General features: G+C 50.3%; 1 protein-coding gene across 1 annotated transcript in view; it reads left to right on the top strand.

Annotated features, from left to right (window-relative positions):
• LOC139060188 (SH2 domain-containing protein 4A-like) overlaps positions 1 to 27,244 on the top strand; it is a 400,299-nt gene that overhangs the window by 297,829 nt on the left and 75,226 nt on the right. The window contains exon 3 of the mRNA XM_070539143.1: positions 2,416 to 2,477. The gene's annotated coding sequence lies outside the window, so the exon portion shown is untranslated. The remainder of the gene's footprint in view (positions 1 to 2,415; positions 2,478 to 27,244) is intronic.

Raw genomic sequence — 27,244 nt, 5'->3', positions numbered from 1 at the left:
TACTGCCGCCGGGATCAGCCCACATTTTTTGCTAACCGACGCGGACACGAAAAATGCCGACCAATTAGATGTTAACAGCTTCGCTGTAAAATCAAAATTCAGTCACCAGGGCATGGTACTTTCACCACAATCCAGAGTATTTGCATGCATTTCGTTTGGGCACCTTCCTCTCCGCGTGTACTCGTTATGGTCAACGATTAGCATGATGTGTCGAGACCGCAAATTCCGACCTTGTTAGCTTGCCGAGAGGCCTTTACATATAGAGCACTGATACCTGCGGTGGCACGGTCGTTTCTCAGGTGATGAATTAGACAGTATAAGCGATGATGGTCGCTAAGGTGATTTAGCGCGCGCGCGCGCGTGTTTGTTTGTTTGTTTGTGTGTGTGTGTGTGTGTGTGTGTGTGTGCGTGTGTGCATGCGTGCGTGCGTGTGTGCGTGCGTGTGTGCGCGCGCGCGCGAATAATGCTGCTTTAGCATACGTGGAGGTAGTTTCATGAAAGTGAACAACTGTGAGCTACCCTGGAGTAGCGCTAAACTACAAAAGAAATACGTAATTCTCAGAAAGAAAGCTTCGCAGTGGAAGAAATATTCGTCCTGCTTCTGTTTTACATTCATGCTGTCTCTCTGACGTTTGGTTTCCATTCATTCCTGTTTTATTTATTTTCATTGATGGAACGATGACATTGAGGACGCAGGTGGTATATCTGTGACAGCATCCTTCACTGCAGCTGGCCGAACACCTAACGACCGGACAGCCTATACGGCGTGTTTTCCTCTTTGCAACGTTCAGATGCGTGTAGCTTGGCATCCACACATATTTTTTTTGCGATGGTCCCACCTGTAAGACCAATCATTTCTGTCTTAGTGGTGTTTGTTTGTGTCGCTGCAGCGCCATTGGCGTTCTACGGAAGCTGCTTTCCGAGGAGATTCGACTGACATTTGATCACATTGGACGGTGAGTTACATATACTGAAGTGTGCGGCCGTGGAAATGAGAAGCATCCCATCAAGTGGCAATAGCCAATCGCTTTTCATAAGTTACCAATGCCTGTGTACGGGAAGTAAAATCGTCACGGATGGTCCGTGAGCGCTCAGGAAAAGTAAGGGAAATAGCACGCGATTGTGCTTCTGTGATTAGAAGTGAAGCCCACTGTGCTATAGTCAGACCCTTAAGACCCCTCAGCTACAGCACAGATGAGTATGCGAGAGAGACGAAATGAGATGAAACATAGGGAGGTAGGGGGGAAACAGGAAGGTTAACTAGACTTTGTCCAGTCGGCTACCGATACGTGTGGCGGGGTATGAGAGAGCGAAATAGAGGGGTCGACAGAGTGAAGACAGACGTTTACACCAGTCAAGTTCACTTGACAAGGCCCGTAGTGTCTATATTGTGGGGCCTTCGGGGATTGCAGAAGAACTCGCGCACATATGTGTTTCTGGCCTGATGAGCGATGAGACCAGGCTCCCAAAACCTTAGCTTCAGTAAAAGGCCGATCTTTCAGTCTGCTCAAGACACACCGAAGAGTCTGGCGTTGTCCGTCGAACTGGGAACAGGGGCAGTAGAGGTGCGCGGTGGTCACCTCACATCTGCACTGAGTACTCATAGGAGAGTAAGCCGCAAAACTACTATAGAAGTATGACTTAGTGAAGGTATACTCGTATATGCCCACAGCTGAAAAATCAGTGTAGGGTCGCACTGTGACAGATTTGCGGTGACTGCAATCGTAATGACGGATGGCTGTGTAAGTGACGGTTTAAATTCTGTGGAGTATTCCAGCGAGCCAGCGTTACATTCTGAGCAAGATGACGAAGCTCTCTTAGAGCGGCCATTCTTAACATGGTAAACATAGTCAACGGCGAAGAAGAGAGGAGCGTAGCAGCACGAAGGAAAGAGACAAATAAAGAAAAGAAAAAAAGAAGAGAAGATGAAACGAAACAGGAAGTCTTCGCAGAGCACCATCACCAGTCACTGCGCCGAGACATCGAAAACAGCATCCCGCACGCAACACGCATGGCAACACATGCATATGCATCGCTGCCCTTTGCGTATACGAATGCACTTTTGACCTCGATAGCTTGGCTTTGTCTGTGCGCGGCTGCCATCGCATCGCCCCTAAGCATTATTGTGGGGAGTAGCCCAACGCTGGTTGCAAGGGTCAGAAGTAGTTGATAGCAGGCTTATAACCTATTTCTCTATGACGTTTATTGTAACGGGATTTGGCGTATATTGGGTTGCATTTTGTTTTGTTTGTTTGTCTACAACAAAAACTGCTGCGCTGTCGTTACACTGCGCTGCAATAATACGGCAGCATGAATCGAAACATCCGCCGTAAGAAACGAAGCGCCGCGTTAAGTTTTTGCTTTAGTTATTAGCGCTGAAATTTACTTCCGTACCTTTATTTTATTCCTTTGCAGACGGTGGCACTGACGGTTCACTAGCTTCTTCCTTGGCTAAAGCCCGTAGCGGTCAGCGCAACGTGAGTATATAGTATTTCGCGCAGCGCACCTGAGAAGGGGTAGAGGGGAGCGAATTCACAAATATGTTTTTGCTTATAAGCGTTATTTGCCATTGGCAAATAACGCTATAATATACCTTCGATGATAAGCTGCCCCACTATCAGGATTGGTTGCAATTTTCGCCGACGGACAGTTCTAGCGTAAGTGCTTGCTTTGTGAATACGGGCCCTCTTTTTACAGTTATCTGGCGCCGGTATAGTGGAGCATTGCGTAAACCTCGAACAATTCCCAGCTTTTGTCTATTTCTCTGTATGTCTTTTATCTATATATTGGCGGTTTTTTTTTTTGTCGAAAAAGCGTTATCGTGGTGCAGCTAATCGCAGAAACAAGGAATGTGAACACCGGAGACTTAGAGGTAGTGAACGACCCCCAGCATCAACCACATTTGCCTTAGAATAGAGAGAGAAAGGTAGTATAGAGAAAGAGGGAAGGCAGTGAGGTCAACCAGAAGGGCGCGTCCGGTTAGCTACCCTCCACAGTCTCAAAGAGAATTAAGGGTTAAAAATAGAGGAAGGGAGGATAGAGGTTCACATCGACACCACAGTTGGCCACTGAGGTCTGTATAGGTCAGTTTGGTATTGTCAGGTATTGATTCTTGGTGCTTTTTTTGGAATGGGGCTGTACCGCGTGGGGAACTTATGTGAGGGCCGCGCAGATATAAATTAACACTTTGCTGTATACTATATAGTCGCCGCACGTTGAAAGTGAAGTCCGTGCCGAAATAAATTGAGAGTTTTCTTAGAGAGAGAGCCTCTTTAATAAATCCTGGAGAGGTTTGTCTTGCGGCTATTCCAGATGGGTGTGATGAAAAATGAAATGATATGAACTGTTCACAACTTTGCTTAGGAATGCCCATTCAACCTTACGGCTTCGGGAGCGACAAGGCGTGTGCCACGTATTTTTAAAAAGCAGAAACCTGGCTCTGTAGACTGCCAATAAGAATATCATCTTTTGTGAAACACACACACAGACTAACGAAGAAAACCACTGAAGAGAATTGAACGTGACCTAGAGGGAATGCATCGCCAGCTTCTTTGAAACAAATACACAAAACCGAGCAGGACGTAACACAGATCGACGACTTTGAACCTCTGTTGTCTTCTCTGTTCTTTGTACCATTCTCTTAGTGCACTGTTGTATGTACGTTGTATGTATACATTATATTTGCATAACCAAAGCATAAGTTGTAACGCGCGTCTCTTACAAGCCAATTTCATTATCGATCAGCACCCAATGTCCGACTTAATCTCGCTAAAGGCGTGCGTAAGATTGAACACATTGTATCGACGTTGACAGCTGGACATTGATAGTCACTGCTGATGATAAGCGAGAGTTTGTTACACGCATATACTTTCGCCCACCTTGTAAAACTAGCAGTTCCTCCTCTAATCCTATAAACCCACTGTTCGAAATGGACCAACTCGAGAGGGCACAGCGGCGAACGGATGGAAGCGGTTAAACGAGTTGTCGGATTGAGTAACATGCCCAGCGCTAATGATATATTGCGTTATCTTGATATTACTCGACAGACGACGACGAAGTGTCTTTTGATACAGCGCTGTTCTTTCTAGCTCCGGGTTATTTCTGTGAAAACCTAAGTTCATCCGCTGGTCCTCGCTCCCTGCTCAGTCGCAATGGAAGTGGACGACCCCGCACGTCTGCCGGCGACGGCGGCGTCAGCGGCGGCCGCCTCCAGGAAGCGGATCGGTCAGCAGAGCGACACCGACAGCGAGGACACCCATGTCTACTCTCTCAGCAGTGAGGACACTTCCGATGACGACTTCCAGCTTGTACAGAGCCGCAGAGCGAAGCGACGGAACACCAGGACGTCCTCATCGTCAAGCACGGAAACAGTGAGACAGACACAGAGGCCGGACGCCAATACCATCATCTTTGTGCCCCTGCTTCCCAACGTCAACATGAAGCTACTTAACAGGCAATCTGTGTCGATGTCACTGGAAGCCTTGGTGCCAAATGAAATATCGGACATTCGAGTGAACACCCGAAAAAATCTTCTGGCGGTTGATGTCCAGCATGCGGCTGCTTTGACCACTCTACGCAGCGTAACGGACCTCGATGGCATTCAGGTGCGCTCTTACATCCCTCTGGGATCTGACGTAGTCACCGGCGTTATCTACGACGTAGACGTCGCCATCCTTAATAACGACTTGCCGATTCTTATCAAGCCAGCCAATGATGAGGTCATCGTTGATGTTAAGCGGCTAGGCAGTTCACGCTGCGTGAAAATAGCATTCAAGGGCAAACATATACCCTCGCATGTCAAGGTTGGACACTTCAGACATGCAGTGCGGCCTTTCATTGCGAAACCTCTCCAGTGCCGCAAATGCATGAAACTGGGACACGTGAGCAGCGTCTGCGAAAATCAGGCAGCATGCCCCCGCTGCGGAGAGCCCCACACTGCAGATAAATGTGGCGCGACTGTGGTGAAGTGTTCAAACTGCGGAGGATCGCATGAAGCTTCATCGAAGAAGTGCCCACATATTAAGAAGGAAATGGCCATCTTGAAAGAGATGGCGAGAGATCATTCATCTCATCGCGAAGCCGCCGAAAAAATCAGGAAGCGACGTTCACGTCACCGGCGCTCCTCAAGACAGGCTTCTCAAGGAAGGCGCATGCCACTTCCTACAACACCACCTCCTCCTCCACCGCCTAGGCCAGACAATGTGGAAAGGACCGCGAAGAGCAAGTCCACTGAGAAGGCCACATCTGCCGAATCTTGGCCGGCTCTACCAAAACGACAACATTCACCAACAGAATCACAGCAAACTTTCGCTGGACAACCCCCGACGTCTACTGTCGGCGATGTGTGCGACCAAGACAGGCAGGTGGCTGATATGCTGCAATCGCTAATTAATACAATGCGCATTATACTGAACAAGCTGCAAACACCAGCAGCTCGAAGCGCTCTGCAAATACTGGATGCACTAAATCCAGTGCTTGCTAGCATCGTTTAAGCACCATGGCTCGACCAATAGTCCCCTTCCGCACTGAACTTAAAAGTGCGTCGATCTTTCAATGGAATGCCAGGGGTCTAAGGACCCGTATATCAGACTTTCGCCAATTCATTTTCACAAATCGCTTCCCCATACTGGTCATTTGCGAACCAAATACATCAACTCCACTCAGACTGTCCGGTTATGAATCTTTCGTCTCGTCCACACGCGGTGCGAGCACGAAAGTGATCATCTACATCCGCACGGACTTCACATATGTCGCTAACGCAATAGAGCCTCATGACGACAACCAATATGTCTGCCTAAATGTCCAAAAGAAGAATGTGTCATTTACACTAATTGGTGCCTACATATCCCCAGCGGGTCACTTTGACGGCGAACGACTCAAGAAAATATTACTAATGAACAATGGTCCCTGGGTTATCACAGGTGACTTCAACGCGCATCACCAGCTATGGGGAAGCACTAAAATGGACTCCAAAGGCAGGAGCCTTGCCTCCTTTGCTGCCGACCATGATTTGTGCTGTGTAAATGACGGCAGCCCTACATTTCTGCGAGGCACGACCTACAGTAGCTGCTTGGACTTGACTTTGGTGTCACGGCGCTTTGCCTCGAGCGTCCAATGGTTTACAGACGTAGAAACACATGGAAGCGACCATATTCCAACATACATAACGATTAGAGGAATTGACCAACGCTCCTCTACTGTGTTGCGTACAGTTGATTGGACAAAATTTAAGAAGGATATGGATGACACTTGTCGGGAAGGCCTCTCACACACTTTCGAAGAAACAATCGCAGAGGCATTGAAAACGTCCATGTGCTCGCTTACAAGGTCAACAAGGCGAACAGACTTGGACGTGGAACTGGATAGGCTGCGTGCGACACGCCGACAGGCGGAGAGGAGGTATCGTCGCACGAAGTCCGTCTTGGATCTGAGGGCTTCACGGCGCATACAAAAGAAAATCCAGCGTCGCATGGATAAATTGGAAGATAAGCGATGGAAAACATTCTGTCAGTCGCTTGATCCCCGAAAATCGCTCTCGCACATATGGAGAACGGTTAGGGGTCTTCGCTCATCTCCGCATCAAAGGAAGCCCTTCGCTGCTCTGGCCCTCTACCAACTTCGCTCGGAACTTCAATTGGCTGAAGAGTTCTGCGCACGGATTGCTGGGTCCGTGGCCATCATTACTGACGCAGCATTGAATGACACCCCTGAGGCACGTGTACCAGAAATCAACGTGCTATTTTCACTCGAAGAGCTCGATGCTGCGTTGGTGACTTGCAGGCGTTCTTCGTCACCAGGACCTGATGGCATCACGTATGCTGCCCTATGCCACCTTGGACATGAGGCACGTGATGAGCTTCTCAACTACTACAATGAGTCTTGGCAGAACGGCGCCGTTCCTAAACAATGGAAATCGAGCCGCTTGATCCCCATTCTGAAACCTGGAAAGTCACCGCTTGAGATCTCATCATATCGTCCGATTGCGCTTTCGAGCTGCGTCGGCAAAGTGATGGAAAGAATGATTCTTGCCCGATTGGAATGGTACCTAGAACGATTCAACATCTATCCGAACGCCATGACAGGCTTCCGTCGGGGTCCAAAATCAAAAAAGCCTCAAGCGCCTGTCTGCGGCACTTTTTCTGGATATAAAAGGAGCCTATGATAACGTCACCCATGAGGCCATACTAAACTCACTTGAGGCTGTTGGAGTTGGTGGCCGGATGTATCAATGGCTTCAAGACTATTTGACTGAAAGGCGTTTTTTCTTACAGACCGAAGACGGCCCAACTTCAGACCATTACATCTGCCGTGGTGTGCCGCAAGGTGGAGTGTTGAGCCCTATTTTGTTCAACCTCGTCCTGGTAGGACTAGCGGATTACCTACCGCAGACAGTACATGTCTCAATATACGCCGACGACATTTGCATCTGGGCCTCTGCGGTGACTCGCCCTCAGCTAAGAGCCAGGCTTCAGCGGGCGGCAACCATGACGGCTTCTTATCTCCGAGAACAAGGCCTCAGTGTGTCTACTGAGAAGTGCGCATTACTTGCTTTTACGCGGAAACAAATGTCATCGTATCCTGTTACCATCAATGGTCAAGCTGTATTCTATGTTAAGACACATCGGTTTCTGGGCGTCATCATTGACCGCAACCTCTCGTGGAGCCCTCACTGCGTCTATCTGAAGAAGAAGCTAGTCGCCATTGCTCAAGTCTTCAAATTTCTATGCGGGAAAAACTGGGGTACACCAGTCCATTCTATGTTGCAGCTGTACAGGGTTCTGTTTCTCGGACTCCTACGTTACAGCCTACCAGTGTTGTCCAATGCATGCAAGACGAACTTTCGCACCTTGGAGAGCATACAAGGTCAAGCCCTACGCACGTGTTTGGGGCTGCCTCGGTGCACGTCAACAGCAGCAACAATTGCCATCGCAGGAGACCATACAATACAGACACATGTAGCTGTCGACTCTCTCAGAGCGCACATTCGCCATCTGTCAAGGATCCCCGACCACCATTTGGCCTCCCTACCAGCCGAGAGACCTCAAGCGACCTTTTCACGAATGATTAACGCTCATCAAGAGTACATACCAGCAAGTTTTACGCCGGCGGCGAAGCCTTCCTCCCCCCTGTGGTGCCTGCGACAGCCTCAAGTGAATTTTGATATTCCTGGAATTACAAAAAAGTCCAATCATCCATCGCCGGCTCTGAAGCAACTTACACTCCTATTACTGCACCAGACGTATCATGACCGCATACACATATATACCGATGGTTCAACCTCACCTACCAGCTCAACTGCCGCATTCGTCGTTCCAGCCAAGAACGTTACAGTTAAATTCAAACTGTCGCACACGACTACATCTACATCGGCAGAACTTGCAGCTCTCCATGCCGCTATGATGTACATCACCGAAGAGCCAACAGAGAAGTGGGTCGTATTTTGTGACTCCAAGGCAGCCCTTCATAGCATCAAGTCCGCGTTACGTCACAGAACTTACGAGCAAATCACATCTGAAATCAGGGAACTGCACCACCATGCTCTGGAAAGAGGACACCACATTGTATTTCAGTGGATTCCTGCTCACTGTGGCATCGTCGGCAACAACCTAGCTGACAAGGCTGCCCGGTGTGCCCACGAAGATACAAAGACGCGTCCAACACCTTTGGCTAGGTCGGACGCTGCCAGAGAACTTCGCCTACTTGCGCGCAAGAAGTCCCAAGATCTCTGGACATCAAGTGGCTTCAATTGCAGATTACGTCAACTGGACCCCACGCTACGGCTACAACTGCCACCTAGCCTTTCCCGCGGCGAAGCAACCTTGTTGTGTCGCTTGTGGTTGGGAGTGGCGTTCACGAACGCATACTCCTACCGTATGGGAATGGCCGAGAGCCCGATGTGCGACTCCTGTGGGTGCGAGGAGTCCATCGAGCACGTATTGTGTACCTGCCCTCGCTACGATGTCCACCGCCTCCCTCTGCGGGCAACTTTACACAGGCTAGACTCGAGACCATTCACCGAGTCAAAGATACTCGGACCGTGGCCACAACCGTCACTGGCTCGAAAAGCGATTCGTGCACTAGTGCGGTACTTAAAGTGCACGGGCTTAAGAGACCGCTTATAGTGTCATTGTGTAAGGTGTCCCTCCCACATGTACTCAGTGCTGACTCTCTCCCTTTCTTCCTCTTTCTATTCCCCTTTCCCCCACCCCCAGTGTAGGGTAGCAAACCGGATGCTGTTCTGGTTGACCTCCCTGCCTTCCCTACCCTTGCTTTCTCTCTTCTTCTCTCTTGATATTACTCAATCGTTAACAGTGTCCATCCACTCAAAGTGTCTACAGTGGGGCTCTGCAATCGCTGCTGAGATGCTCCTGTCTCAACGCAGTGCGACCAAATCGATGAGACATGCAGAGCAGACATTAACAGTATATATGTCGAGTGCAGGACTATATCATGAGAAGCCAACAAAGACACCAAGGAAAACATAGGGGAAATTACTTGTATTTACTAATTGAATTAAAGAAATGATGAATTGATGGAAATGAATGTGGATGAAAAAACAATGCGCCGCAGGTGAGGAGCGGACGAACGTCTCCCATTGTAGTTACTGCGAAAACTCCGACGCTTCAGTGGAGCATATTATCGTAGAATGAGCTTAATATGACCAACATCGGATTCGCCTGCGTGACCGTTTGTACACCTTTGACAAACGTCCTCGCACAGTGAGCAAAATGCTTGGACCGCGCCACCGCAGTCGTGCCCTGATCAGCAGAGCAGTGCCGTGAGTGCCCTTCGCGATTATTTAGTGAAGACTAATATTATAAGTGCCTGTAATTGGCATTACTGTTTTGTCGTCTACATTGCGCTTCTCTTTTAACGAGCTGATCGCGCGGTCGTGGTGTCCTTATGCATATATATGAAGAGACTTTGTGTTCTCATTCTCTCCTGTGTAATGGTTTACCATATTGTAGTTACTGAACTTTGCTTTCGGCGCTGGTGGCCCACAGATGACACACTAATTGTGCGCTTGTATTCGTGTGGTGTATCGTGCTTTTTGACATTTTCTTCTTTCTTTTCCTTCTTTATTGTTGCTTGAGTAACGAATTTGGGACCTTGGTATAGCCGGCTCTGACGTAGTCTACCTTCCCTTGTTTCTATATCTAAATAAAGAAATGTGTCGTTTGTTTATTTACTTACTTCCCCTCCCCTTCCGCCCACAAGGGGGAGAGAGAGCGAAGAAAAAGACAGGATCTCATAGATAGGCAGGGAGGTTAACACAAGGTACAGTTCTGGTTGGCTGCCTCGCACGAGGGGGAGTGGGTAGGGGGATAAAAAAAGAGAAAAAGGGTGGTAGGGGGAGAGAGAGAGACGAGCACGAAGAATGTAACCGCGTATACCATACAGCGGTAAGCAGGCGGCGCTTTCAAGGTATATCTTGAAGGCCCGTAGACCTCAGGAACTTGCTCAAGTTCCGAATAAAGCCTTCTGCTCGGAGTTCCTCTGGGAGCACTGGCCCATAAAACGCTCGGAAAAACCACGAAGCCATGCTTGTACCGTCGCGCACTTCCTGCCCAGGCCGGTGAGCTGCGGTATCGAACCGCGCTCCCCCGCGTTGTTTCGAAAGTGCTTAGCGGCTTCGTGTTTCTCTTTGGCGTCGTTCTCTGGCTGCCTCCCACCGCTCTGTACTTGTTCGGTGCGGCGGTGCTGAGGGCGAGGGAGAAGAGACGGCGCAAGAGGAGTTGCGCTAAGCGCCAAGGCGGACGGGGGGGGGGGGGGGGAGGGTGAGGAGGAGGGCTTAGCAGCAGCAGCTGCCGCCGGGAAGTCAGCGTCGTCCCGTAAGACCGTGGCTCGGTGGCCCGCGTCGCGCGACTTTGACCCGCGGCGCCTCTGGCTAGGTGCGACCCGACGACGGCCCGGATTCGTTTCGCTGCTCCCTTAATGGGGGCGCACGCGCTGCGTTTTTCGCAATGGCGCAGATGCGCTTACTAGTTAAGTGTTGCCACGCAGCACTGCAGTTTCAACAGCTCCCAATTTGAGATGGGAGATACGTATATGCAGAGTGCCTATGTGACAGCAAAATGAAAAAGGCTGGATTCTTTCTCAAATGCAAACTGTTTATTATCTGCAGAGCGTCGGCGTGAAGCGTGTTGCTGCCTTCCTCGGCCGCGTCTCTCGTGCGTCTCTCCGTGCAGTCTCTCTGGTTCGGCTGGCCTCCGGCTCTTCTCTCTCCCCTCGCTCAAACCCCCGTGTCTACTCGTGGGTCTCTACTTACAGTTCCAGAAACCATGGCGGAGCATCGGTGCGATGAGTCTTTCCTCGTGTTTACACAAGGGTCTCTTGCGGGGAGCAAAGTACCATGCGGGGCGCCTCGTGATCTACGGGATTGCGGCGGTGGAGCTCGCTGCCTGACAGGTCGGCGTAAAATGCGTGACGGCTAAGTTATGAGAGTGCGCGCCGCTCACACGGCCTACCCAAAATTTGCGACTGTCCTCAGGCGCACGTGTCCGTCGATGTCAATTCCTCGGTGTCCAAGGCGCGTTCTTAGTACTTCCTCAGCTGTTCGACGTTTACAGTTTTTTCGTTTGATCTTCCGGGGATGATGTTTGGAACGCCGAATCGTGGGATCCACCGGTTCGTAAGAAATTCCAGGTAGTACTTGGAAGATGTGCTTGGCACTGCTGCTGCGTCCATGTACCTTGTAGCGTGGTCGATGCCATACGAGGATATAACCTTCGCCTCCATCCAGGGGATCCATGTGATCGAGAGAGATGACAACATTGGGCTCGTTTGGGACTTCTCTGGGGCTGAGGCACCTCTCGGCTCGTGTCGTTCGTGAGTTAATCATCTGGCACGTGTGGCATGTCTCGATGTAGCGGCGGATGTCCTTTACTTTAGATGGCCACCTATACTTCCGCTGGATCAAGGCTTTCGTTTTCTTGCTTCCGAAGTGTCCGTTGTTGTCATGAAAGACTGTCATTACACTGCTTCGGAGCGCCGCAGGGACCACTACCCTTCTGCAAGCTCGTCCGCCCTCGATCGATCTTCTCACCACGATGTCGTCTTCCACTTCGTAGATGGAGTTAACAGTTCCTGCTTCCGCCCGGAACTTTTGGCATTCGGGATCGCTCTCTTGAAACTGGCGGTCAGCGGGATAGGATCTGTATGTCTTTGAGGCGACGGGAATATCGTCCCTGAGTTCGATGCTGTGCTCATCGTGAGCGCAGAGCCCCAGCTCGTCTTTCCTCGTGGTGAACGCCTTGTGGTGACGATGAAGAATTGAGCGCAGCTCATCTCGTTTGTCGGCGTTTGCGTCGCGGGACATTTTGGATACTGCCTCTTCAACCTGATTGGTGTAATCTTCGTCAGGACCGGGGTCCTTCGTGTTCAGCTGTACGAAGCCGATATCGCTCGCCGGTAGTTCGCCTCGGACCTTGCGATTGCTAAAGGCTGTTATTAGGGTCTCTCCGACGCGATGCGCACCGTGTGCGTTGGGTGCGAGACCCGACGGCTCGCTCACCGATGGCTGAACGGGGACGAGGGTGACGTCGTTAGTGGGGTGGAACGTGACGTCAACATTCGCAGCGCGGCGCCAGTCCGAACCAAGCATCAGGTCCATGACACCTGGCAAGGGCGCGATCACTACCTCCTCGAGTCGCACGGTCGATGTTCCGATGGTCACGTTCAGAGTCGCCACTCTCGCCGGTCTGATGCACCGGTCGAGCACTTCTATTGTTTCGGGAGACGTCCAGGGTCGGGGATGAACCTCGGGGCCCACAGAGCTCTCGCCGAGGACGGAGACGTTGGAGCCGCTGTCTATGCAGACTCTGACCGGCCGGTTCTCAACGAAGCCCTTCACGATGGGTAGGGTGCCGCCCGTCGATTGCAGGAAGCAGTTGGCTTGCCTGGAGGTTGTGCCGGCGTTGCCTGCGTCATATCTGGCTTCTCGGCGTCGTTCCGCGTGGATTGTGGCCTCCGTCTTGGGTCTGGTGCACTCCCTCGACAAATGTCCCATATTGCCACAGTTAAAGCATGCTCGTGCTCGTGCAGCTCGAACTGGTTCTCGGTGTTCGCTCCGCATTGACTGAGCGCTCGGCTCGGGGCGTCTGTCGTCAGCTGCCGCTCTGTTCTCGTAGCTGTTCCTCGTTTGGTTTCGTTGGCTCTGTTGTCCAGCTTGAAATTGTCGGAACTGCGCTGGTTGCGTCGTTATTGCTTTACGCCGCCTGGTGTCGAGCAGCGCTGCGCGGTCTATCAAATCAATGACGCTGCTGCAGGGCTGTGCAGCGAGAGGAATCGCCCAGGTGTCGTCTTCGATCCCGCTGAGTATCAGCGAAATTCTCTCTTCATTCGCCAGCGGGTACGGAGATTTGTCCAGTAGAGCATTTTTAGAGTACATGTACTCTACTAGGGTCTCCGAATTGCGCAGTTTTCGTGAAGCTTGCAAGTCCAAGAACTCCTGCATTGTTAGCTTCCGGTCGAAACGAGAGGCAAGTGCTTCCTTCCCAAGGTCCCACGTTTCACAAGCCATACCGTAAGAACTGTGCCAGTCCCTTGCGGCACCTTGCAGCCGGGTTGCTGCCGTTGCGAGCGTCAGTGATGGGGACCAGTGGGCCAGCGCAGAAATGCGTTCCACCTGCGTAATCCACGTTTGGACATTTCGTTGTACATCACCGTCGTACTCGGGGATGGCGGACGCGGTATCGTTCGTAGACTGAATCAGCACGGGCGGAGCTGGCGCGGACATTCTCGACAACGCTTCCGTCATCTGCAGCTGCGCGCGTGCGAACATGGCCACGATTTCAGTCATGCTTGGCGTACCTTCTGTAGCTGTGGCGGTGGTGTTCTCAGGCGAGGGCTGCGGAGATGCGCCACGGTTGACTTCTGCAGGCCGTTGGTTCGCTGCCATAGCGGGGGCTTGGATCCCGTCGAAACGTTGGGAGCCCGTTTCGTCCCCAGCTTGCGCCTGCGTTGGCTTCGGTGCCGCCGTTGTGTCACTCGTAGCGTGTGACCCGCGTTGCTGGGTTAGAAGCCGTCGCAGTTGGTCAACCTCCGCACGCAGACTCTCGATCGTAGCCGGCGCCTTGGAGTCCGCCTTTTCGTGGTCGTCGCCGTCAGCTTCGGTCTGGAGGCGAGTGTTGTCGTCTTGGAGACGGGTCACGAGATCGTCCTTGCGGCCGCTGCACGGAAGTCCACGGATTCTCAGCTCGTCAGTCAGCTGTTGCTTTTTCAGGGCGCTCAGAACTTCGCGGACAGTTGATTTCGTCGGTGAATACATGAATGTCGACTCCGAGCTCACCGATGGCGTTCTGCTGGGCTCCGTGGTGGCCGCTCGTTCTTCGTTCGGGAAAGACGCGACTGCAGATCCTGTCGGCTGCGCCATGACAGCAAAATGAAAAAGGCTGGATTCTTTCTCAAATGCAAACTGTTTATTATCTGCAGAGCGTCGGCGTGAAGCGTGTTGCTGCCTTCCTCGGCCGCGTCTCTCGTGCGTCTCTCCGTGCAGTCTCTCTGGTTCGGCTGGCCTCCGGCTCTTCTCTCTCCCCTCGCTCAAACCCCCGTGTCTACTCGTGGGTCTCTACTTACAGTTCCAGAAACCATGGCGGAGCATCGGTGCGATGAGTCTTTCCTCGTGTTTACACAAGGGTCTCTTGCGGGGAGCAAAGTACCATGCGGGGCGCCTCGTGATCTACGGGATTGCGGCGGTGGAGCTCGCTGCCTGACAGGTCGGCGTAAAATGCGTGACGGCTAAGTTATGAGAGTGCGCGCCGCTCACATATGCGTAACGGAACGGGGCAAACGATGGAACGAAATTGAAGGTAAACAAACGCAGCGCCAGGGCCTAATTCGCGTTGCTTTACGTTCGTAAGATCCTTTTCTTGTTGGCCGCGGCCGCCTTCGCTAATATGTTCATCCTCGAGATTGTGAGTGATCGAAAGTCCTCTTTGCCAGTGGCAAAGATCACTTCACAAGAACACACACACACACACACACACACACACACACACACACACACACACACACACACACACACACACACACACACACACACACACACACACACACAGAGAGAGAGAGAGAGAGAGAGAGAGAGAAATGATCAATGAAAGGCAGGGAGGTTAGCCAGGACTGAGCCCGGTTGGCTACCCTGCACTAGGGGAAAGGAAAAGGGGGAGGGAAAGATTAAGAACAGCGACACAGAGGAAGCGCGAATAGTACGTAGCTATAGGACTAGATGTCTGGGGCGTCACGTAATCACGCCAGGCAACAAATTTATTAGTTGAGCCAATCAAGTTTCCCCTCCCCCTCCTTAAATTTCCACTGTTTTCACATTTGAGTGGCTTTCACTTTTCACACGTTTGTAAACATGTTAAGAACGGAAGTCTGTTTCGAATTTCGCAGTGAACGACAAAGGCTGAGTATCGCGCGCGCGCGTTTGTGTGTGTGTGGGGGGGGGGGGGGGTTCATTCCATTCAAGCTTCTTTGTTTGTGTGTGTGCTTCGTCATGCGCGCCAGAGTTATCTGTAAAAATTACAGATAACTGAACGGAAAAAAATCGCAGTCGCATTGTATCAGCCATGGAGCAACACGCCCTAGCCTGTGGTCCAAATGACATCTATATGCTATATTAAAATCAGCGTCCCTACCTCCCTTTTTGTTATATTACTGTGACCTACTATCCGCTGCTGACCTTAAGTAAGTGGGATAACCTCTTGAGCTGTATGCTCCAGTTTTTAGACCTAAGCACGTGCGGCTAACTCCTTTTAATTGTTATCTTTAACTGATTCGTAGCGAATAATCACACATACACAGCGGATAAATTGTGCGCTATTATCTGTTCGACTTTCGGGCATATCTCGCACACATTAATGAGCACACGTATTTCGCGTTCTGTTCACTAGCATTCGTGCTGAGCGGTTCCATCGTTTGTGGTTTGATTCGAGTACATCGCGCCAATGCGGTCAGCACGAAAAAAAGCGGAGCATGCGACTTTTTTCGATCAGAACATTAGCGAGGGACCTCTCCCGGTTTTCATCTTTCTTACTGCATTTCTATTGCTATCTCGCGCAGCTGATTTCTATGTATCTAGTCACGTGTTGAGAACTGCATCGCCCTAGAGAGCAAGATAAGAACGGTGGTACATGCAAAGCTTGCTGTTTCACATCTCTTGAGGAAATCCTTTTCAGGCATACGAAATGTAGTCATAAGAACCACGCGGTATCTTATAGGTGTCGGTGTCACGTTTCCATTTGTCCACTGTCAGGTTCAAATGGAACGGAATGAAATCAAGGATGCAAAAAAACGGAGGTTCCATTCGTAACTCTTCCGATCTTGTGCATGCATGCGTGTATACAGTCAGCGTCAAAAGTTTGCGCGATGCTAATTCGCAAAGAAAGTCTGAATTTCAGCCTAGATTTAGCTTGCAGCCAGCAAAGCGCTACTATGTTGGTCACGTAGACAATACTACCAATACTACACGTAGCAAATCCGAAATCCATTCTGCGTCCCCAGGCTCAAGAAATATTAAGATTTTTAGCAGATGCCGCCTGCCCAGTGAACTGTTGACGCCAACTGTACTTTCACTAGAAGTGAGCTGTCAAGTTGTGCAGCGAAAAAAGAAAGAAATGAAAGAAAAAGAAGAAAAGAACATCATGTTGCTTCCAAGCTAAAATTCTTCACACTTCCTCCAACAACTTATCCATGCCTTCCATGTCCAATGAAGTCTGAACTGGACTTTAATGTGACTGTTAAAAGTTCACCTGTCTTTATGATATGAAGCAGCTTGTACTGTAAAAACAAATGATACAAATGGGGCACTTGTGACTGCTTTTGCGGGGCAACTGCTGGTTTCATATTTTGCTTGCATATTCAAGATTTGTTCATTTCCTTTTTGAAGAATCACTGCTCCGTGGAAGCTATAGAAAACTGTTTACTTCGATGCCCCGTCGAAGTGTATGCGCAGTGCGCTAAATTTCTTCCGTTTATTGCGTTTGTCATTTTTCGATATTCCTCTATTTTATTCGAGTGACCTCGCCGCGTGTGGTATAGACGGACGATTCATTTTACCTCACGTCATCCTTTCTTTTCTTTTTCTCGAAGAACAATTCAACATTAGGGAGAGGTTGGAGACACATCTGTAGCTAACACTTTCGATATTACGTATTAAATCAAATCAACTAAAAATGAAACTCCGGTAGAGTGCTCTCAGCGTGGGCACGAGCGCAGTGGCCGCATTGCATCGGGGAGTACGACAGCGCTCGAAAACCGATTCAAATCCCATATGGACAACCGGTTGCTCGCCCGCATTGTCGCGCAGTCTCAATTGTTCTTGCGAGTGCGCATCATATGCGAACAGCGAGCAACCTGTTGTGAGCGGACGCCCAAGTCCTTCCTCCTCCTCCGTTTGCGCTTGTCAGCGAGCAGGTCCCGTGATGATCTCCGGGCGCCAAGTCGGTGTCGCCATTGTCAGTCGTACTCCCTCAAATAAATGAGTCATTGTGGCAGGCACAGCCGGCCGACCGATGCCTGTGCTCGTCGGGCCCGGCGTGAGAGAGCCGAGCGCGTGCAGTCTCCGCCGTGCCAGCGGGCAAGGCCGCCACTTGCGAGGATGTGCGCGCGCGAAGCTGAGCGGCCTTGCGACGCTCGAGCGAGCGATAGCATCTGCTCGGGCCATCGGTGATGTCGGCGACAAAAGGAGGCCGCCGGGTCGCCCGATCCAAGTGGCGCTCCCATGGGACTCCGATGCATTCGCGACGATACTGCACGGGCGGCGCGGATCGTGCGGTATACGCGCAAGCGACGAAGGGTCCAGTGAAGACGTCTTTCCACGCGCCGGAGCGCAATAGCTCGCAATACGGTACGGGTTTGCGCAAGTTCTCAACATCCTGTTTTATTTATTTTTCGGTATTGCTAGTACGTTTTACCGAGGCCGTAGCAGACTGGCGTAATAAACGCGTGAATGAAGTATACGCCTTCGAACGACGCGTATTACACGCTATCCTATTGCAAATGGATATTTTCTTCTTCCTTTATTCGTGCTGTCGGCGTGATCCATGCTTGAACGTGAATGACCTTACTTAAGGCATGTTCGGAAAACTGGCTATGCGTCGAGACACCGCATCGCGGAATCAAGTGCTGAAATATTGCGGTGTTCGCGCTTCATTCCCGCTCCATCGGCTCGCCTCACCGCGGCCCGATATTCTATATCTGATAGCGGACGCTCGCGTAAACAAGGGGATCATCCCTCCGTGCGAGTTCAAGATAACCGAAGTGCGATTCACGTTATGCCACATTCATGGTATATTCGACTGGTCGCCTGTATGCCCCGAAGCAGAGTCGGGTAGATCGATCGTTTCCCGAGCTCAAAGGTAGGGGACAAGCGCGCAAGCCGAACGTGCGACTCGCTCTCGGAGGAGGAAATTGCTGATGCGAAACCACCTGACTACTGCCAACGTCCGATGTTTCGCCTATCCAAAGCTCCCGGCGCTGCCCGAAAAACCGGCGGACGTGCCGGCGGGACGAACGTTCGTCGAGACGCCAGCATGCAGTGGCCTAGGTTGCCAAGGTTACGGTGGGCCGTCGCCAACAGCAGCGACGCGGCGCTGCGATGACGTTTCAATCTCGATGACTGCTCCGACGACAGGGCTCGGAGTGCCTCAGAGCGCTCCAAGATAGAGGAGAGCAATCGAGAAGAACCAGCCGAACGCACGGCGCGCACCCTCTTTCAGACCAGCTGAAGAAAGCATTACTGTCAACGCGGTTTCAACGTTGCAGCTAAGTAGCCTCTGTGTGTCGTATATCCATGACGCGATGGAAAAAGAGCCATACGCAACGTACGCTGCAGCGTTTCTGATTCCGTATTTCCTTCTCAACCTTCTGTTTTCTTCTCCCTCTCAATCCCCTTCCCTTCATTTGGCGCTAGACAACCAGGCGCGACGCTTGCGACCTTTTTCTGCCTACCTTGCTGTAATACCGCGTCGATGTAAAGAGATGTGTTCCTCATAACGCCTTCCATTACACGCGTCATTATTCACTAAGACAGCAGCGCGCAAGAAGGACAAATGACACAACATAGTGAAACTGACGACAAGAGCACCGAATTAACAGCTGAGTTTTTACTGCTGACGGACCGATATGTAACTATATCGGTGTGGTGAGCTTGGAAAGAAGCCACATCACTATAACGCAACGAAATATAATATGGTATGCCATCTCCAGGCTCTCTTAGTATGTATATTGCAGTTCTTGGTTATTTATATTCATGACTGCGGATGCATTGCAGTTCTTGCAGTGTAGGGTTGCATTGCAGTGTAGCGTTGCTGACAACGGTTTCTTCTAGCCATAAGATATTCTAAAATCCTAAAATTTCGCCTGTAATTACCGGATTCTATACCCACGATCGTTTGTCATTTGAAACGCTAACACGCAGCCACAGTTTCTGCAGTGGAAGGTCCCGAAACAGCACGCTCTACGTTGTACTTAAGTTCCCTGATCTGGTTGTTAAGACAACGGCCCCTTTATCCGACGTACTCTTTCTTATAGAAACACGGAATCGACTAAACCACAACTTCACCGCAAGTGACTAACATGAGACAGTGTTGCTCCGTGCAAGCTCGGGCTCAATGTTACCTCAATCAGTAACCTACCGGCATAGGCTTGTAAGGTAGTACATATATAGGCTCCTAAGGCGACAGAACAGCTGCTTCTACGCGTATTAACCACAAATGAGGTCGCAATGTTCGAGATAAGTGCAATGAACTCCGTTTTCATGTCTCTGTTTCCCTCAGACATATCGTTTAGGATGCCTCGCTGAGTAACCGGCGTCGTATTTACGACTGCATCATGGATGCTCTACTAAAGAGAAGTAGAAAATCAACTTTAAATCGCGTATTCACTGAAATTCAACCACGCCCTCCCCCCTCTTTCCCTCACGCTTGGAAAGTATAGCAATTATAAAGGGGGAGGGGGATTTCGCGAAAACGTTGCAATAAAGCGATCATGCAGTCCATCAGTCCTACATTAGAAAATAAAAATAATAAGCGGCTTGTATATCGCCACAGGGGGAAAATAAATACCCAGTTGAACGTGTCTATTGTTCTATTTCCGACTCGTACGCTGGGTATTTTGATAGAGTAAAATGGTCCGCCGCGGTACAGCTTTGTGTTGGTGAGCACGAGGTCGCTGGTTGGATTACCGGTCGCGGTGGCATGCATATCGGATTTCGATGGTCAAGAAATGCAAGAACGCTCGTGCATGCTTAGGTTGAGAACTTTAGGTGCACGTTAAAAAAAACCGCTTTACTACGACGTCCCTCATAACCCACTGAACAGTTTCAGGAAGCTTTAGCTCGGGACCTGCTGTGCCTAAATACACGGAAAAGGAGAAATAATTTTTTCTCCGCAACAACTGCACCGAATTTGATTAAGTTTGTTACTTGTAAAAGACAAAATGAATGTAGTAACTGTTAGAAGCGTGTTTTTATTTCGGTCCTCGATATTCTTAATAAAAAATCGTTGAATATTTCAAAATCTAGAAACATGAAATTATCGAGTTTACAACTCTCGCGTTCAGCAATGAAAAAAATGATATCGAAATTCTGTAAACTGCATCTAATAGCACATCTAGAATGGATAAAATTGATATGTTATGCCCATGTGTGAAATGCGTTATTAATTTGTGAATAGGACTTTCGCAAAACTCTTGTAAACATTGCAACAATTACACGCAAAATATAAATTAATATATAACCTTTGTCCGCTTTGGATGTTCTAACGGGGTAAAAGTTGACAGAACTGCGATATCTGTCTTTGGTGCAGAGTTATCAATGTGTAAACACTCGTGCACAGAAGACCGTGCAAACGCTACCGCACTTCTTGAGATCGACCGACCTGTGTGAACGCCTGTGATTGGAACGCCTTTTTTCTAAACCTCTTTTTCACTTTCTCTATTTCTTCTTTTTTCTTTCTTTTTCTTGTTCCTTTTTTTTTCCTCGTCTCGCTCTCTATCGTCTTTACAACGCCTATATCCCCCACCCCAGTGCAGGGTAGCAAACCGGAAACTCGCCTCTGGTTAACCTCCCTGTCTTTTCTCCCTCACTCTATCTCTGACTCTCTTTCGTGCTTCTATTTTCTTCAAACTTTGCAATTTTCGGCAATTCTTTATAAAATAATTCATGTCCTAAAACGAAATTCCGCTTCCATTAGTCCACTAGAATTTAACTTTTCTTTCAAATGAAACAAATTTCGTTAAACTCGGTCCAGGGGTTATAAAAAAGTGTTACTTCATGTATTTGAATAGGCGGCATCGGAATTGGGCCACAGCTGAAGTTACCTCCTAAATCTCACAATTAAAATTAAAGTTTCAAATGATTTCAACATGGCTAAAAGTGGTACTTGAACAGTAATGCAGGTAGGCCAGTTGAATATCATCACTTGGGAATAGAGCGCTGCCCCTCATCCTTACACCATCTTCTCTTCTTTCGTACGTAATTCTGTCGCAGTAACTGCGTCAAAGCCTGTTTCCACCGGTTTATGAGCGTTTGTTTCTAGTTTGTTTGGAGTATTGGCCGCTCGTTTTTTTGGAGCGGGGAAGTTTCCTAACGTTTCCCAAATAAATGTACCCATACTGTTTCTTAACCCACTTAGTATCCACTTAGAGTTCGTCCGCCAACGTATCCATGCAATGGTGTCATAACTGCGATCGTTGGCCCTGAAGTGCAGGGGGAAGAAGTACCAGCAACGTGGTCCAACCCCACCGGACTGACACGCTTATGCAAAACTGTTTAGAACGAAAACGACACACTATAGGGACCAGGAAGAAAAGATAGACCGAGAGTTCTCTGTGTGTGTGTCTCCCTTCTTTAAAACGCTTGTGTCCCGTACATTGGGGGCACGTGAAAGATACCCTGGTAGTCAAAATTAATCCGAAGTTCCCCGCTATGGCGTGCCTCATAATCAAATCGTGGTTTCGGCGCGTAAGACCCCACAGTTCAATTCTCTTCCTTCCTTGTCCCGTTAGTTAGCGCGCTCTTTTCGTTCTGTATTCAGGGCGCCAGCTAGCCCAACAGCGAACTCTCTCGAAGTAAAAGCTTTTCGTCCGCTGCTTTGCCAAGCGAAATGGAGCCAAGTTATTATGTAAAGTATACCAGGCCAATGGGCCGGTACACCGGGCTGGCTCGTGCTATTCGATATTCATGTCGCACCGCCCTTCGATCCCACTAACCCACCAAATATTCTCAAGACTCGCTCGTGAACAAAAATGAGGAGGGTGGAATAGAGATTAGGAAGGAATGGGGGGGGGGGTGGGGGTGGAAGGAGTTTTTAAGAAAAGAAAACGAAAAAAAAAAAGTGTGTGAAGCCGTGATGGGGGTGGTTTACGCCACCATTTTTCCGGGCACGTAAGTGCTTGCGCACGGCGCACTCCTCCTCTTCCTCGGTCGTCGCCTTTCGACGCGGCTTCCTTCTCTCACCCTCCCCTTTGTGGTCGCGTCGTGGTTCCTTAAGGAGGGAGAGCAGCTCACTGGGCAGAGAGCACCGTTATCTGCGCCAAGGTCATGTTTACTTTCTCCACGCCTCCTCGCGTGTGCCGGAGGGCGCCCGTCGGCCGCCTGGTCTCGCGCGGACGCCCGACTTTGCGGAACGCCACGAACGCGCGCGTTCGCGCTAGCCGTCGCCGTCGCCGGTGTTTTCTTTACGCTCTCGCCTGCGGCAGCGTCGAGGACCACCCGCTCGCCACCGTCAGCGGTGCGCTGGCGTCTGGCGAGCACGTCCTTGACAGTGGCCGAGGCGGGAAGGAGCGAGCCTGCGAGGCATGCCCACGCAAAGGCCCCCCTGCGGATATCGCGCGCCAGGGCCACCAATGAACTGCCGAACGTGCGAGCGTGTGTGGTCGTGTGGCGTGGCTATGTTGTGAAACGGTGCCCCGAGTTCGGTTCCTGGCCTCTCCTTACTCGCAGGCCCTCGCGCCGAGAAGAGATTCGATATAAACCACGCGCGCACTTTGATGTTCCCCGCGATGGTCGCAGCCCCACGTCGACCTCTCTCTCCTCGCCGGCTTCGCGGCCGATGAAAAGTTTTCATGCGGGGGTGTGCTAGATCACCTCTCACAAGCGGCGTAAGCACGAGACATCATCGACTGTCCATGCCCTTGCGAAAGATGAGCGCGAGGAGATCAGCTCTTGGCGTGCACTTTTATCCGATCCTTGCCCTTATGTATAGCTTGTTTTACGTGAAAAGTCGTTTGATTTGTTGTTTCTTTCATTTCTTTTGCGCTGTTTTGCTGTGACGATCGTGTTTCACCACAGCCCCGTGTTGATATAATCACAGTATTCTTGCTCTTGCGCTGCAAAGACAGAGGCGGGAGTTCGCAAATAGATTAGCTGCATATACAGTCATGGAAGGATCGCACACTCGGAGTCAACAAGACGAACGCACATGACGCTGACGAGGCGCGTTTCGCGCCAGAGGCCGACGATTCGTTTGTCGCTATAGCATCCAGTGCTCCCACTGTCCAATACTTCTCCCAAGCTCGTGTGCGTCTGTCGCTCAACACTTCATTCCTTTCTTTCTTTCTTTCTTTTTTTTTTTAGCCAATTACACCACTCTTTTTCTCCCTCCTCCGTTCCACACGATGCGACCTTACGAAAGCCTCTGTCCTGTGTTCGCTCTCTCTCTCTCTCTTATTTTTTTTTCGTCGCGCCCGCGCGTCGCATACACATCCGTACTTCCCTCTTCTTCTCTCTTTCTGGAAGCAGCGCTAAATTCGCCCGCAGCGCGGCGTTTCTTGATTCCCCCTTCACTCCCGCCTCTAAATTTAGGACAACACACCGCAGACTCCGCACGCTCACTGTCCTGCAGTGTGTGCGCGCGGCACAGGCGCATGCTCTCGAAGCGCAAATTGCCTTAGAAAAAAAGAGAGAGAGAGAGAAAGAGATGCGCATCTCTCTTTCCCGTTGTGAAACTCGATCTGCGCGGGAGAGCCCTGCTGCGTCTTCCCACAACAGCGTGTGGTGTGGCGCGGCATACCGGAGAACAACGCCCGCCTAGCCACCATAGCCCGCCGTACGCGCACGCGTATTCGCCTGCCCGCGCTGCTTGTTTACCACGGCGCGATTCTCGCCACTGCGTGTGCGCCGCGGTCGACGCAACTTTGTCGGGGAAAACAGATTTCGAGAGAACGAAGAGGAAGGGACGCCCTGTCTCACAATGCCACCCACGGTGTGCGTGTGTGTGTGTGTGTTGCCAGGAGGAAAAGAGGACAGACGCGGTGCGGCCGCGCGCTGGTTCTGCTTTCGCTTCTTTGTAAGCCCGTCGCTGCCCACTTTGCTGCTCGTGTTTTAGAAGCGCTTCCTCTCGTGCGAACTGTCTTAACGCGGCCACTGGCCTGCATTTTCGAAGAATTTTCGCGTCGGCGCGCTCGCGTTGTACTTTCATTAACGGGGGAATCGGAGACGCCGAGGCACGCGGAGAAAGCCTGCGAGTTTGAGTGGAAGCCCAGGCCAGTATGTAGAGTTTCCCACATTACTCTGTGGAGCTCTGGCACTGCGATTGTCCGCTATATGCCACGTGAAAACATGTTTTACAACGATATGAAGAAAACAGACAACAGCTAGACAACGTATGAATGCAGTATATGTCCTTATGCGCATAAATAATCCTCGCGGATTGTTGCATTTTCAACGCAACCTTTCGTTGAATATTAGTAATTTGCAAAGTACCAAAGCCGCATGAAGCAAGAAGGAGGAAGTTTAGGCAAATTCATGTCCTCTATATATCCATCATTTCCAGCTTGGCTGAACGGCAACACTCACTATAGAGCACTACTCGGGCCTGATTTTTGGGCCCGGTCCCGGCCCAGCTTTATGAAGCCCGCGCACCGCCCGGCCCCGTGATACCGAGTCCGGGCCCGGGCCTACATGACGGAGCCAGGTTCGGGCCCGTCCCAAGCCCGGGCGTTCATTTCGAAGCTCAGCCAGGGCCCGCGTGTGCATGTCCAGGCCCGGCCTGCAAGTAAAAAGAAAAAGAAAAAAAAACTTTTACCGCATGTGTCAGCCTCGCCTTCTCCTGGTCCTATCAACTGCAGTGTATAAGCAACAAAAGGCCGAAATCTTTGTTGCTACAATGGGAACATCAGTGATCTGGCCTCTGCTGTTATCTTTCCGCTGGGGCGCATGTTGCCTTGATCGTACGATTTGGTCCTATGAGGTCATTTAGCATGCGAATATGTATGCATCTACATACAAACAGGCGAATTCACGAGCATACAGCATAATATAGACGCAGAAGTAGAAGGAGACGCCCCTTGCGTTAGCGCTAAAATAATATAATTGTATCGAGAATTGTAATAGTGCAATCGAAAAAGCGGCAACAGGAAAATTGTTTGAAGAGCGGGTTTTGAACAATTTATTTTTCCATACGCGGAAACAATGTTCGTTTTTGTGGAAAAGAAAACAAATAGAACTTTATCTGTTTTCTATTTTCTTTGCAGAGGTATACCAAGAACCCACGTTCTTGCTTAAGGGATCGTTCATAGTGTCCCTGTGTATAGTGTCCCTCCCACACGCAATCAGTGCTTACTCTCTCCCTTTTTTCCTCTTTCTATTCCCTTTCCCCCACCCCCAGCGTAGGGTAGCAAACCGGGTGCTCTTTTCGTTGACCTGTTCGTTGACCTCTTTTCGTTTCCTGTCCTTGCTTTCTCTTTCTCTCTCTCTTGCCTGTGTCACTTCAGCTTGGCACAGAATTCCTTGGACCATGCAATCAATGCATAATGTTCGCGTGTGCTCGAAGGCACGACTTAGGCCCTTTAATGAGCGGGCCCGAGTCCAGCTGGGGCCCGTGACTTCAAGCCCGAGCCCGGCCCGCGGGCCCACCGAAAAGCGCTTCGGACGGCCCGGAGCCGGGCCCAAGCTTTCGGGTCGGCCCGTGCTCGTGCAGGGCTCTAACACTCTCTTTACGGGAGCCGCCAGTCTGGTGCGAGTTTGGTGTCTATATAGACACTACAACGCCATACATTCCCTATGATAATTTTTGTAGGAAAATTTGTTGTTGTTGTTGTTGTTGCCTTTAACTTGTTTGTCCGCGTCTGCCCTGTTCTTCGTCTTTCTATTCTTCCTGGCTTTGCGTTCTGTACATGCATTGCTATGCGGTCGTAAGCTTATAGTGGCGTTCATTGCAAGTATGTTCAAGAAGTTTGAATGTCAAAATGTGTAATGGTGCTTGTTTCTTGCACGCTGAGAGATCTAGCGGCGCGCGCAAATGGTCATACAGGATCCAACCGTGTTGAAAGTTATAAGCTGTTATAAGCTGGGCTGCTGAGCACGAGGTCGCGGGATCGAATCCCGGCCACGGCGGCCGCATTTCGATGGGGGCGAAAACACCCGTGTACTAAGATTAAGGCGCACGTTAAAGAACCCCAGGTGGTCAAAATTTCCGGAGTCATCCACTACGGCGTGCCTCATAATCAAAAAGTGGTTTTGGCACGTAAAACCCCACAATATTTAATTTTTCTGCCGAAACAGTGGGAACGCAGTGTTCGCCCTTCGAATTCCTGTGTGGTAGATTTAAGGTTGGTCGAGATTACGACGGTAAATGGGGAGATACCGTGATATGGATTTTCAAGTTTTGTGGATATCCTTATGAGACTGACCGCGCTGTACACTCTAAAAACAATTGCACCCTTCGGGGTGTATATTTGCACCGCAACAATAATCGTCATCTGTCTTGCTTTGCGTGTCCTTTCTCGAAAACGCAAGCCGCTCGTTACTTTCCTGTCGAGAATGCTCCGTCATGCTGATAACGCGCATGCCGTTCGTGACGTGGAAGTACCGGGCTCGCAGCGTTCAAGAAATGAAATGCGGACAAGACAGATAGCGATTATTGTTGTGTGGCAAATATATACACCCCAAAGGGTGCAGCAGTTTTTATAGTGCAGTGTTTCGGAGCCTTCCGCCAACAGTCGCCCTTGAGCAAGCTAGCCCCTGATACGGGAGACGTAAAGCAGCAGCGGCTTCCTCCCTTTCGCAGAGCATGCAATCGAGACTGGACAAAACGGAGCGTTGCATACGAGCGCTATACTTTCGCGAAATTGCAAAAGCAATAGCAAAAGCAATAGCAAAAGCAATAGCAAAAGCAATAGCAAAAGCAATAGCATTGCAATAGCAGCTCTGTTGTATCGAGCACAACAATGACGAGGTGCAGATGTCTGCCACATAACACTCAAATGCACATCATAGTATACTGGGCATGCAGTGCAACTA

The sequence above is a fragment of the Dermacentor albipictus genome, chromosome 1 (assembly GCF_038994185.2).
Source record: "Dermacentor albipictus isolate Rhodes 1998 colony chromosome 1, USDA_Dalb.pri_finalv2, whole genome shotgun sequence".
Taxonomy (NCBI): domain Eukaryota; kingdom Metazoa; phylum Arthropoda; class Arachnida; order Ixodida; family Ixodidae; genus Dermacentor; species Dermacentor albipictus.
The sequence above is the reverse complement of the archived record's forward strand: the minus strand, read 5'-3'. Positions and strand labels throughout refer to the sequence as shown.